We start from the raw sequence: 12,095 nt of genomic DNA, 5'->3' as shown, positions 1-12,095 counted from the left end.
ATTAAGTTCCTCCTAATCCTCCTATACGTGCAAACATATGATATTTGTCCTTCTCTGCCTGACTTATTTCACTCAGCATAACACCCTCAAGGTCCATCCATGTTGCTACACATGGCCAGATTTCATTTTTTCTCATTGTCATGTAGTATTCCATGGTATAGGTAAACAACATCTTTTTGATCCATTCATCCGTTGATGGACACTTAGGCACTTTCCATGTTTTGGCTATTGTTGAGAATGCTGCTATGGACATTGGGGTACATGTGCTCCTATGCCTCAGCATTTCTATATCCCTTGGGTAAATTGCTAGCAGTGCTATTGCTGGGTCATAGGGGAGTTCTAGTGTTAATTTTTTGAGGAACCTCCACACTGTTTTCCAGAGGAGCTGTACCAGTTTACATTCCCACCAACAGTGTAAGAGGGTGCCCGTTTCTCCACATCCTCGCCAGCATCTCGTGTTCTCTGATCTGCTCATTTTAGCCACTCTGACTGGTGTGAGGTGGTATCTCAGTGTTGTTTTGATTTCTTTTTCCCTGATGAGTAGGGATGCTGAGCATCGTTTCATATGTTTGTTGGCCATCTGGATGTCCTCTTTGGAGAAGTGTCTGTTCATATCTTCTGCCCATTTATTTACTGGGTTGCTGGTTTTTGGGTGTGGAGTTTGGTGAGTTCCTTACAGATTCTGGATATCTACAAGTAACTCATTTTAGACTGGAAGATACCTTCAGATTAAAAGTAAGGGGATGGAGAAATACCTATCATGCTACAGGAAATCAAAAGAAAGCCCGAGTAGCTATCCTTATATCAAACAAACTGGAGTTTGAATTAAAGACAATAACAAGAGATGAAGAAGATCACTACATAATAATTACAGGGTCCATCCATCAGGAAGAACTAACAATCATAAATGTCTATGCACCGACTATGGAAGCACCTAAATATCTAAAACAATTCATCACAAACAGAAACAAGCTTATAGATAAGAATGTGCTAATAGCAGATGGACGTTAATTCTCCGCTTACAGCAATGGATAGGTCAACCGGACAGAAAATCACTAAAGAAATAATGGACTTGAAAGACACATTTGACCAGATGGACCTGACGGATATATTTAGAACTTTACATCCTAAGGCCAAAGAGTATACTTTCTTCTCAAGTGCGCATGGCACATTCTCCAAGATAGATCACATACTGGGACATAAAGCAGCCCTCAATAAATATAAAAGAATTGAGATCATACCATGCACACTGTCAGATCATAATGCTTTGAAACTTGAAATCAATTACAGGAAGAAGTCTGGAAAACCTCAAAAAACATGGAGGTTAAAGAACACCCTACTAAAGAATGAATGGGCCAATCAGGCAATTAGAGATGAAATTTAAAAATATATGGAAACAAATGAAAATGAAAACACAACAATACAAAATCTATGGGATGTGGGAAAGGCAGTCCTAAGAGGAAAGTACATTGCTCTCCAGGCCTATTTCAAGAGATTAGAAAAAGCACAAGTCCAAAATCTAACAGCTCACCTAAAGGAACAAGAGGCCGAGCAACAAGGATGCCCTAAACCCAGTATAAGAAGAGAAATAGTAAATATTAGAGCAGAAATAAACTACATAGAGACCAAAGAAACAATTGAACAGATGAATGAATCCAAGACTTGGTTTTTTGAAAAAAATAAACAAAATTGACAAGCCTCTAGCCAGACTTATCAAAAAGAAAAGAGAGAGCACCCAAATAGACAAAATTATGAATGAAAATAGACTTATTACAACCAACCTGTCAGTAATACAAGCAATTATCAGGGAATACTATGAAAAATTATATGCCGACAAATTGGACAACTTGGAAGAAATGGACAAATTCCTAAACACACACTCACTACCAAAATTCAAACGGGAAGAAATAGAAAATCTGAACAGACCCATATCGAGTAAAGAAATCGAATCAGTTATCAAAAATCTACCAACAAATAAGAGCCCTGGACCTGATGGCTTCCCTGGGGAATTCTACCAGACATTTAAAACAGAATTAATACCCATTCTTCTCAAGCTATTCGAAAAAATAGAAATCGAAGGAAAACTCCCAGACTCATTTGATGAAGCCAGCTTCACTCTGATTCCCAAGCCAGACAGAGATCCAGCAAAAAAATAAAACTACAGGCCAGTATCCTTGATGAATACGGATGCAAAAATCCTCAACAAGTTCCTTGCAGATCGAATCCAGCAGCACATAAAGAGAATCATCCACCAAGATCAAGTGGGATTCATTCCTGGGTTACAGGGCTGGTTCAACATTCGCAAATCAATCAACGTGATACATCACATCAACAAAAGAAAAGAGAAAAACCATATGATCCGGTCAGTAGATGCAGAAAAAGCATTTGACAAAATACAGCATCCCTTCTTAATAAAGACCCTCGAGAAATTCAGGATAGAAGGAACCTACTGAAACATCATCAAAGCCATCTATGAGAAGCCTTCAGCTAACAGCATCCTCAACGGGGAAAACCTGAGTGCTTTCCCCTGAGATCAGGAACACGACAGGGATGTCCACTCTCACCACTGTTGTTTCACATAGTGCTGGAAGTCCTAGCATCAGCCATCAGACAATCAACGGAAATCAAAGGCATCAGAATCGGCAAAGAGGAAGTCAAACTTTCCCTCTTCGCAGATGACATGATACTCTACATCGAAAACCCGACAGACTCCACCAGAAGCCTACTAGAACTGATCCAAGAATTCAGCCAAGTTGCAGGGTACAAAATCAACGTACAGAAATCGGTTACATTTTTATACACCAACAATGAAGCAACAGAAAGAGAAATCAAGAAACTGATCCCATTCACAATTGCACAAAAAAACATAAAATACCTCGGAATAAACCTAACCAAGGATACAAGAGATCTGTATGATGAAAACTATAGAAAACTTATGAAGGAAATTGAAGAAGACACAAAGAAATGGAAAAACATTCCATGCTCATGGATAGGAAGAAAAAATATAGTTAAGATGTCATTACTACCTAAAGCTATCTACACATTCAATGCAATTCCAGTCAAAATTGCACCAGGATACTTCTCAAACTATGAGAACATAGAACAAACTATGCAAAAATTTGTTTGGAACCACAAAAGACCCCGAATAGCCAAAGTAATTCTGAAAAATAAAACCAAAACGGGAGGTATCACCATCCCAGACTTTAGCTTCTACTACAAAGCTGTCATCATCATGACAGTATACTATTGACACAAAAACAGACACATAGACCACTGGAACAGAATTGAGAACTCAGAAGTGGACCCAACGGGCATATGAATTAACAAAACCAAGATGCACCACAAAATCTCAGCAGTTTGAAGCAATAGCTAATTCTAACAAAATGAAATTTATTCAAGGCCTGCATAAGATATCTTACATGGGCCCAAAAATCTTTCAAAAAATTAGAGATGTTAATTAAAAGCAGCATATGTGAAACTGAAGGGAGGCAGATTTGGAGGGGACAAATATTTGTTCATCTACATTTTAAGAGAGATAAAGAACGAGTTGTGGTTTCTTGTGTTTTTTTTTTTATTATTATAGCCATTCTAATAGGTGTGAAGTGATATCTCATTTTAGTTTTGATTTGCATTTTCCTGATGAAGAGTGATGTTGAGCATCCTTTCATATGTCTATTGGCCTTTTGTATGTCTTCTTTGGAGAAATGTCTATTCATGTCTACTGCCCATTTTTAACTGGACCGTTTGTTTTTTGGGTGTTGAATTTTATAAGTTCTTTATATATTTTGCATACATGTATCATTTCCAAATATCTTCTCCCATTCAGTAGGTGGTTTTTAGTTTTGTTGATTGTTTCCTTTATTGTGCATAAGTTTTCATTTTAATGTAGTTCCAATAGTTATTGTTTGCTTTTTTTCCCCCTTGATATGTCTGAAGAAAATCTCAGAGACGTATTTAGACAGAAGTTGCTATGGTTGATGTCAAAGAAGTTACTGCTTGTGCTCTCTTCTAGGATTTTTATGCCTTCAAGTCTCAATTTATGTTTTAAATCCAATTGAAGTTTATTTTTGTGTATGCTGTAAGAAAGTGGTCGAGTTTCATTCTTTTGTGTGTTGCTTTCCAGTCTAACTTGCTCAAAATATAGGGTATACTTGGGACGAGTTGGATACCAGCTACAAAAGATCTTTTAGTGTCAGATTTTTGAGTCTCTAAAAGACCAAAGAGTTTGAACTTTAATCTTAAAGATGGTGAGAATTTTTTTACATTGTGAATTTTTAAAGCTTTTGAAAAATAACATGCATATGGCAGTAAATATAAAAGTGGAAAGAAAATTTATGACAAATATTTGATACCCAGTTTCCTTCCATACATATACAATAATATATTTAATAACACCACCTTTTTAAAATATAAATGGTTGCATACTCTATACTCTCTTATGTACTCATTGTTATTATTTTACTTACCATGTCTCGAAAATTATTCCTTATCATTACATATAAAATCACTTCTTTAATTTTCATGACTCTATGATATTTTATTGTTATAGATATACCATTCTTTCATTATTAATTTATCTTTTATTTTCAAAACATTTAATTGTATCTGAATTTCATATGGTAAAAATATATTACATGGTAAAACATGTTATTCAGATAGAAAGTTTTTTCAGTTCTTTGGGCCACCTTCTTTCAATGGCAAATAAATAAATAATATGTTATGTAGAGCATACATAGAAAATTTTGTTTCACAAGAATAAAAATATGTAGACATATTGTATTTAGTGTAGTTCAGCAATCCATTTTATGTTAACAGATTTAGATAACTGTTAGAAGTTCAGTATATATACAAAATAATTCAATAGAGGACAGATACTTTAACTCTTAATTAAGAACATGTGTATTTAATTATTTTCTTCTATTCCTTTTTTTAAATTTTTTTTTATTTATTTTTGAGAGAGAGATAGAGACAGCATGAGCAGGGGAGGATCAGAGAGAGAGGAAGGCACAGAATCTGAAACAGGCTCCAGGCTCTGAGCTGTCAGCACGGAGCCCGATGCGGGGCACGAACCCACGAACCGTGAGACCATGACCTGAGCCAATGTCAGACGCTCAACCGACTGAGCCACCCAGGCGACCCATATTTTCTTGTATTTCTTAAGAAGATACTCCATTTGTGAATTCAGGTTTGGTTGGTCTTTTTAGTCTTTTTGCTACATGTTTTGAATACTTCCATTTTCTTCTTTTTAAACAGCCTTTGAGCTTCTTCTTTCTTGTTTCCTCAAATTCCTGTTTCTTAACAGCACAATCCACTTGTACTTTTTCATATTCTTCCTGCCCGTTTTGATTTGATATTATCTTTTTATTTCCTTTGGGATAGTAATGGAGTTTATTCTTTTTTTTAAAATTTTTATTAATTTATTTTTAAAATAGTTTATTGTCAAGTTGGTTTCCATTTCACACCCAGTGCTCATGCCCACAAGTGCCCTCCTCCATGCCCATCATCCCCCTTCCCCTCTCCCCCATACCCATCAGTCCTCAGTTTGTTCTCAACATTCAAGAGTCTCTCATGGTTTGCCTCCCTCCCATTCCCGCCTCATTTCCCCTCTTCTTCTCCCCACCGTACTCCGTTAAGTTCCTCCTAATCCTCCTATGCGTGCAAACATATGATATTTGTGCTTCTCTGCCTGATTTATTTCGCTCAGCATAACACCCTCCAGGTCCATCCATGTTGCTACACATGGCCAGATTTCATTCTTTATGATTGCCATGTAGTATTCCATCATCTAGATAAACCACATCTTCTTGATCCATTCATCCTTTGATGGACACTTAAGCTCATTCCATGTTTCGCTATTGTTGAGAGTGCTACTGTGAACATTGGGGTACATATGCCCCTCTGCATCAGCACACTTGTATCCCTTGGGTAAATTCCTAACAGTGCTATTGCTGGGTCATAGGGGAGTTCTAGTGTTAATTTTTTGAGGAACATCCACACTGTTTGCCAGAGGGGCTACACTAGTTTGCATTCCCACCAACAGTGTAGGAGGGTACCCGTTTCTCCACATCCTCGCCAGCATCTGGGGTTCTCTGATTTGCTCATTTTAGCCACTCTGACTGGCGTGAGGTGGTACCTCAGTGTGGTTTTGATTTATATTTCCCTGATGACGAGGGATGCTGAGCATCTTTTCATGTGTCTGTTGGCCATCTGGATGTCCTCTTTGGAGAAGTGTCTGTTCATATCTTCTGCCCATTTATTCATTGGATTGTTTGTTTTCTGGGTGTGGAGTTTGGTGAGTTCCTTATATTTTGGATACTAAATCTTTATCTGATTTGTCATTTGCAACTATCTTTACTCATTCTGTCCGTTGCCTATTAGTTTTATGGATTGTTTCCTTTGCAGTGTAGAAGCTTTTAATCTTGATGAGGTCCCAAAAGTTTATTTTTGCTCTTGATTCCCTTCCTTTTGGGGATGTGTCAAGTAAGAAATTGTTGGGGTTGAGGTCAAGAAGGTTGTTTCCTGCTTTCTCCTCTTGGGTTTTGATGGTTTCCTGTCTCACGTTCAGGTCCTTTATCCATTTTGAGTTAATTTTTGTGTATGGTGTGAGAAAATGATCTAGTTCATTCTTCTGAATGTTGCTGTCTAGTTCTCCCAGCACCATCTGTTAAAGAGGGTGTCTTTTTTCCATTGGATACTCTTTCCTGCTTTGTCAAAGATTAGTTGGCTATATATTTTTGGGTCCAATTCTGAGTTCTCAATTCTATTCTATTAGTCTATGTGTCTGTTTTTGTGCCAATACCATACTGTCTGGGTGATTACGGCTTTGTAGTAGAAGCTAAAGTCTGGGATAGTGATGCCTCCCGTTTTGGTTTTCTTCTTCAATATTACTTTGGCTATTCGGGGTCTTTTGTGGTTCCATACAAATTTTAGGGTAGTTTGTTCTAGCTTTGAGAAGAATGCTGCTGCAATTTTGATTATGATTGCATTGAACGTGTAGATTGCTTTGGGTAGTAATGATATTTTAACTATATTTATTCTTCCTATCCATGAGCATGGAATGTTTTTCCATTTCTTTGTGTCTTCTTCAATTTCCTTCATAAGTTTTCTATAGTTTTCATCATACAAATCTCTTGTATCCTTGGTTCGGTTTATTCCTAGGTACTTTATGTTTTTTTGTGCAATTGTGAATGGGATCAGTTTCTTGATATCTCTTTCTGTTGCTTCATTGGTGGTGTATAAGAATGCAAACGGTTTCTGTACGTTGATTTTGTACCCTGCAACTTTGCTGTATTCTTGAATAAGTTGTAGTAGGCTTCTGGTGGAGTCTGTCGGGTTTTCTATTTAGAGTATCATGTCATCTGCGAAAAGTGAAAATTTAACTTCTTCTTATCGATTTTGATGCCTTTGATTTCCTTTTGGTGTCTGATGGCTGATGCTAGGACTTCCAGCACTATGTGAAACAACAGTGGTGAGAGTGGACATCCCTGTCGTGTTCCTGATCTCAGGGGGAAAGCTCTCAGGTTTTCCCCGTTGATGATGATGTAAGCTGAGGGCTTCTCATAGATGGCTTTTATGATATTCAAGTAAGTTCCTTCTATCCTGAATTTCTCGAGGGTCTTTATTAAGAAGGGATGCTGTATTTTGTCAAATGCTTTTTCTGCATCTACTGACCAGATCATATGGTTTTTATCTTTTCTTTTGTTGATGTGATGTATCACGTTGATTGATTTGCGAATGTTGAACCAGCTCTGTAACCCAGGAATGAATCCCACTTGATCTTGGTGGATAATTTTTTTTTATGTGCTGTTGGATTTGATTTGCAAGTATCTTGTTGAGGATTTTTGCATCTGTATTCATCAAGCATATTGGCCTGTAGTTCTCCTTTTTGTCTGGGTCTCTGGCTTGGGAATCAGAGTGATGCCGGCTTCATAAAATGACTCTGGAAGTTTTCCTTCAATTTCTATTTTTTGGAATAGCTTGAGAAGAATTAGTATTAATTCCTTTTTAAAAGTCTGGTAGAACTCCCCTGGGAAGCCATCAGGTCCAGGGCTTTTATTTTTAGGGAGATTTTTGATCACTGATTCGATTTCTTCACTGATTATAGGTATGTTCAGATTTTTTGTGTCTTCCTGTGTGAATTTTGGTAGTGAGTGCGTGTTTAGGAATTTGTCCATTTCTTCTAAGTTGTCCAATTTGTTGCCATATAATTTTTCATAGTATTCCCTGATAATTGCTTGTATTTCTGAGGGGTTGGTTGTAATCAGTACATTTTCATTCCTGATTTTGTCTATTTGGGTGCTCTCTCTTTTCTTTTTGAGAAGACTGGCTAGAGGTTTGCCAACTTTGTTTATTTTTTCAAAGAACCGACTCTTGATGTCATTGATCTGTTCAATTGTTTCTCTGGTCTTTATGTTGTTTATTTCTGCTCTGATTTTTACTATTTCTCTTCTTGTAATGGGTTTGGGGCGTTCTTGTTGCTCTGCCTCTAGGTCCTTTAGGTAAGTTGCTAGATTTTGCACTTGCGCTTTGTTTAATTTCTTGAAATAGGCCTGGAGTGCAATGTACTTTCCTCTTAGGACTGCGTTTCCTGCATCCCATAGATTTTGGATTGTTGTGTTTCATTTTCACTTGCTTCCATATATTTTTAACCTCCATGTTTTTGGAGGTTTTCCAGACTTCTTCCTGTGATTGATTTCAAGTTTCAAAGCATTATGATCTGAAAGTGTGCATGGTATGATCTCAATTCTTTTACATTTATTGAGGGCTGCTTTATGTCCCAGTATGTGATCTATGTTGGAGAATGTGCCATGTGCACTTGAGAAAAAAGTGAATTCCCTGGCCTTAGGATGTAAAGTTCTAAATATATCCGTCAGATCCATCTGGTCCATTGTGTCCTTCAAGTTTATTGTTTCTTTATTGATTTTCTGTCTGGTTGATCTATCCATTGCTGTAAGCGGAGTATTAAAGTCCCTTGCTATTAGTACATTCTTATCTATAAGTTTGTTTCTGTTTGTGATTAATTGTTTTAAATATTTAAGTGCTCCCATATTCGGTGCATAGACATTTAAAATTGTTAGTCCTTCCTGATGGATAGACCCTGTAATTATTTTATAATGCCCTTCATCATCCCTTGTTATTTTTTTAAATTTAAAGTTCAGGTTGTCCAATATAAGTATAGCTACTCCAGCTTTATTTTGACTTCCCGTAGCATGATAGATATTTCTCCATCCCCTTACTTTTAATCTGAAGGTATCTTCCAGTCTAAAATGTGTTTCTTGTAGACAGCAAATAGATGGATTTTTTTTAAATCCATTCTGCTACCCTATGTCTTTTGATTGGAGCATTCAGCCCATTTACATTCAGTTTTATTATTGCAATATGTGGGTTTAGAGTTATTGTGTCCTTTGTGGGGTTCATGCTTGTGGTTGTGTCTGTGGTGTCTTTGTTCCTTGCAATACTTCCCTCAGAGATTCTCCTTCAGGATTTTTTGTAGGGCTGGCTTAGTGGTGACAAATTCTTTCAGGGTTTTGTTTATTTGGAAAGACTTTTATCTCTCCTTCTATTTTGAATGACAGGCTTGCTGGATAGAGGATTCTTGGCTGCCAATTTTTTCTGTTCATCACATTGAAGATCTCCTGCCATTCCATTCTGGCCTGTCAAGTTTCAATGGATAGGTCTGTCACTACTCTCATAGGTTTCCCTTTGTATGTTAGGGACCTTTTCTCCCTAGCTGCTTTGAAAAATCTCTCTTTGTCTTTATATTTTGCCATTTTCATTATGATATGTCGTTCAGAAGATTGATTCAAATTACGTCTGAGGGGATTTCTCTGTGCCTCTTGTATTTCAATGTTTCCTTCCTTCCCCAGGTTGGGGAAGTTCTCTGCTATAATTTGTTCCAGGACTCCTTCAGCACCTTTCCCTCTCTCTTCCTCTTCTGGCATTCCTATGATATGGATATTGTTGCATTTCACTGTATCACTGAGCTCTCCAACTCTTCTTTCATGTTCCTGGATCAGTTTGTCTCTTTTTTTGTCAACTTCTTGTTTTTCTATAATGGTGTCTTCTAAATCACTTATTCTCTTTTCTGCCTCTTCAATCCGTGCATTGGACAACTTCAGGTTATTATGTATTCCATTTGTCGCATTTTTTAATTCATCATGCTTATTTTTATTCTCTATGTTGTCTGTAGCCATAGTTTCTTTGATGTCCCCTATGGTTTTTTCAAGCCCAGCTATTAATTTTACCATTATTATTCCAAAATCTTGTTCAGTTATGCTGGTTATATCTGTTTTGAGCAGTTCACTAGCTGTCAGTTCTTCTTGGAATTTCTTTGGAGGAGAGCTCTTTCGTTTCATCATTTTAATTAGCTTTCTGGCTTTTGTTAGTTTTAAAGACTCGTTATTCTCTCTGCACTTGTGAGCGCTGCTGTATCTAAGAAGGCTCTTTGACTCTCCAGGGCCTATCCTTTCTGAGAGTGTTTGAGTGTTTTTGGTTTTTGTTTTTTGTTTTTTGTTTTTTTGTTTTGTTTTGTTTTTGAATGGTGTCTCTTGGTCTTTCTTGTTGAGACCTTGGTTATTTTATTTTCCTACTCGTAGTGATATTTGGGACTCTCCATCATGTGTACTTTGGCTTGTTTCTTGAGTTAGCCATTAGAAGGCTTTCTCAGTGGATTCTGCGTCTTTTTTCTCCCAATCTCTTAGGTTCTGTAAGGTTTCCTATGGCTTCAGATCTTTTCTGTGCGAGATACGGGGGCAAGTGCAATGTACAGGGCTCCCTATTTCTCCGCCATCTTGCCCCCTCCCTAATGGAGTTTATTCTTATGCTACCTTGCTTTGCTGCCTAACATTACAATGTTTCTTTATTAATGTTTTATTTATTTCCGAAAGAGAGAGAGAGAGACAGTGTGTGCGGAGGAGGGTCAGAGAGAGAAGGAGACACAGAATCAGAAACAGGCTCCAGGCTCATTGCTGGCTGTCAGCACAGAGCTCAATGTGGGGCTCGAAACCACGAACTGTAAGCTCATGACCTGAACCGAAGTCGGCACTTGACTGACTGGGCCACCCAGGCACCCCTACAATGTTCTTCATACAAAACTTGGTCAAGGCCACATTGTTGTTGTTGTTGTTGTTGCTGTTTTGGCAAAGGTTGATCAGTTCGTTCTTTTGACAAAGGCTGTTGAACTTTTCTAGGTTGCTTCCTGAGTCTTTCCTCTTCAGCTACATAAAGATTTTTCAGATGACCAGGATATCGATCTGTGAATTGGGATTCCTGTGAGGTTTGAGCCTTCTTTTCTTTCCATAGCAATTTCTTGCAAATTTGTTGAATCTTCAGTTTTCTTCAGAATGCAAAGCCTTGTCCCTTGCAAACTCTTCCTACGATGGCCAGCAGATGATTAGATTGCCCTCTCCTCTGCTTCATATTCTTATTCCTGAATTTGACCACAGAAACTCCTTTGCCATGCATCACCAAATTTACTGGTGGCCACCCTGTTGCTGGCCTCACAAGTACCATGGTGCACCAGCCAAGCCATACTTTATTATATTTAATCAGTAGTAGGGTGCCCTTGAAGAATTTAGAATATGGATGTGACCTGATTGGGCCTTTGATTCAAAAACTTTACTCTGGCTAGCAGGATTTGAGCACTGAGAGCTTGGAACAGAGAAGCCAATTGAAAGAATCAGTGAGAGAACATGTATGAAAGCATTTTTCCGCTGTAATATAGTATATACATCTGAGCTTTTGTATCAGAGCTAATGAGAGGCTTGAGTTTAGGATTTCTGACTCTAAGTCCTGGCCCTTCTTTCTATGTCATGTTATTTTGACAACAACATCTAGCTTTGCCATTTGTACTTGTGGTAATATTGACAATTAAGACTCAAAGTACTTCATGTTTTCTGAGGACTTGATATTAAGGGTTTTTTTTTCTCTTTTCAACAACACTCTTGTCAAGACAGGACTCTGCCCTGATTTATAACTGCTGAAGTGACAGTTGAATTGAGTTCAGTTCCCTGAGTAAGAAACAAGGTATAAAGTTGAGAAACAGTCACCCTCATGGGGCCTAGCAGGAGGAAATGAAAACCAGTAAAGGTGACAGT

General features: G+C 37.7%; 1 pseudogene; it reads right to left on the bottom strand.

Annotated features, from left to right (window-relative positions):
- LOC120226123 overlaps positions 1–11,511 on the bottom strand; it is a 63,445-nt pseudogene extending 51,934 nt beyond the window's left edge.
- Between the last annotated feature and the right edge of the window lie 584 nt (positions 11,512–12,095).

This window comes from Hyaena hyaena, unplaced genomic scaffold, assembly GCF_003009895.1.
Source record: "Hyaena hyaena isolate Hyena2069 unplaced genomic scaffold, ASM300989v1 scaffold_1615, whole genome shotgun sequence".
In the NCBI taxonomy this organism is placed as follows: domain Eukaryota; kingdom Metazoa; phylum Chordata; class Mammalia; order Carnivora; family Hyaenidae; genus Hyaena; species Hyaena hyaena.
The sequence above is the reverse complement of the archived record's forward strand: the minus strand, read 5'-3'. Positions and strand labels throughout refer to the sequence as shown.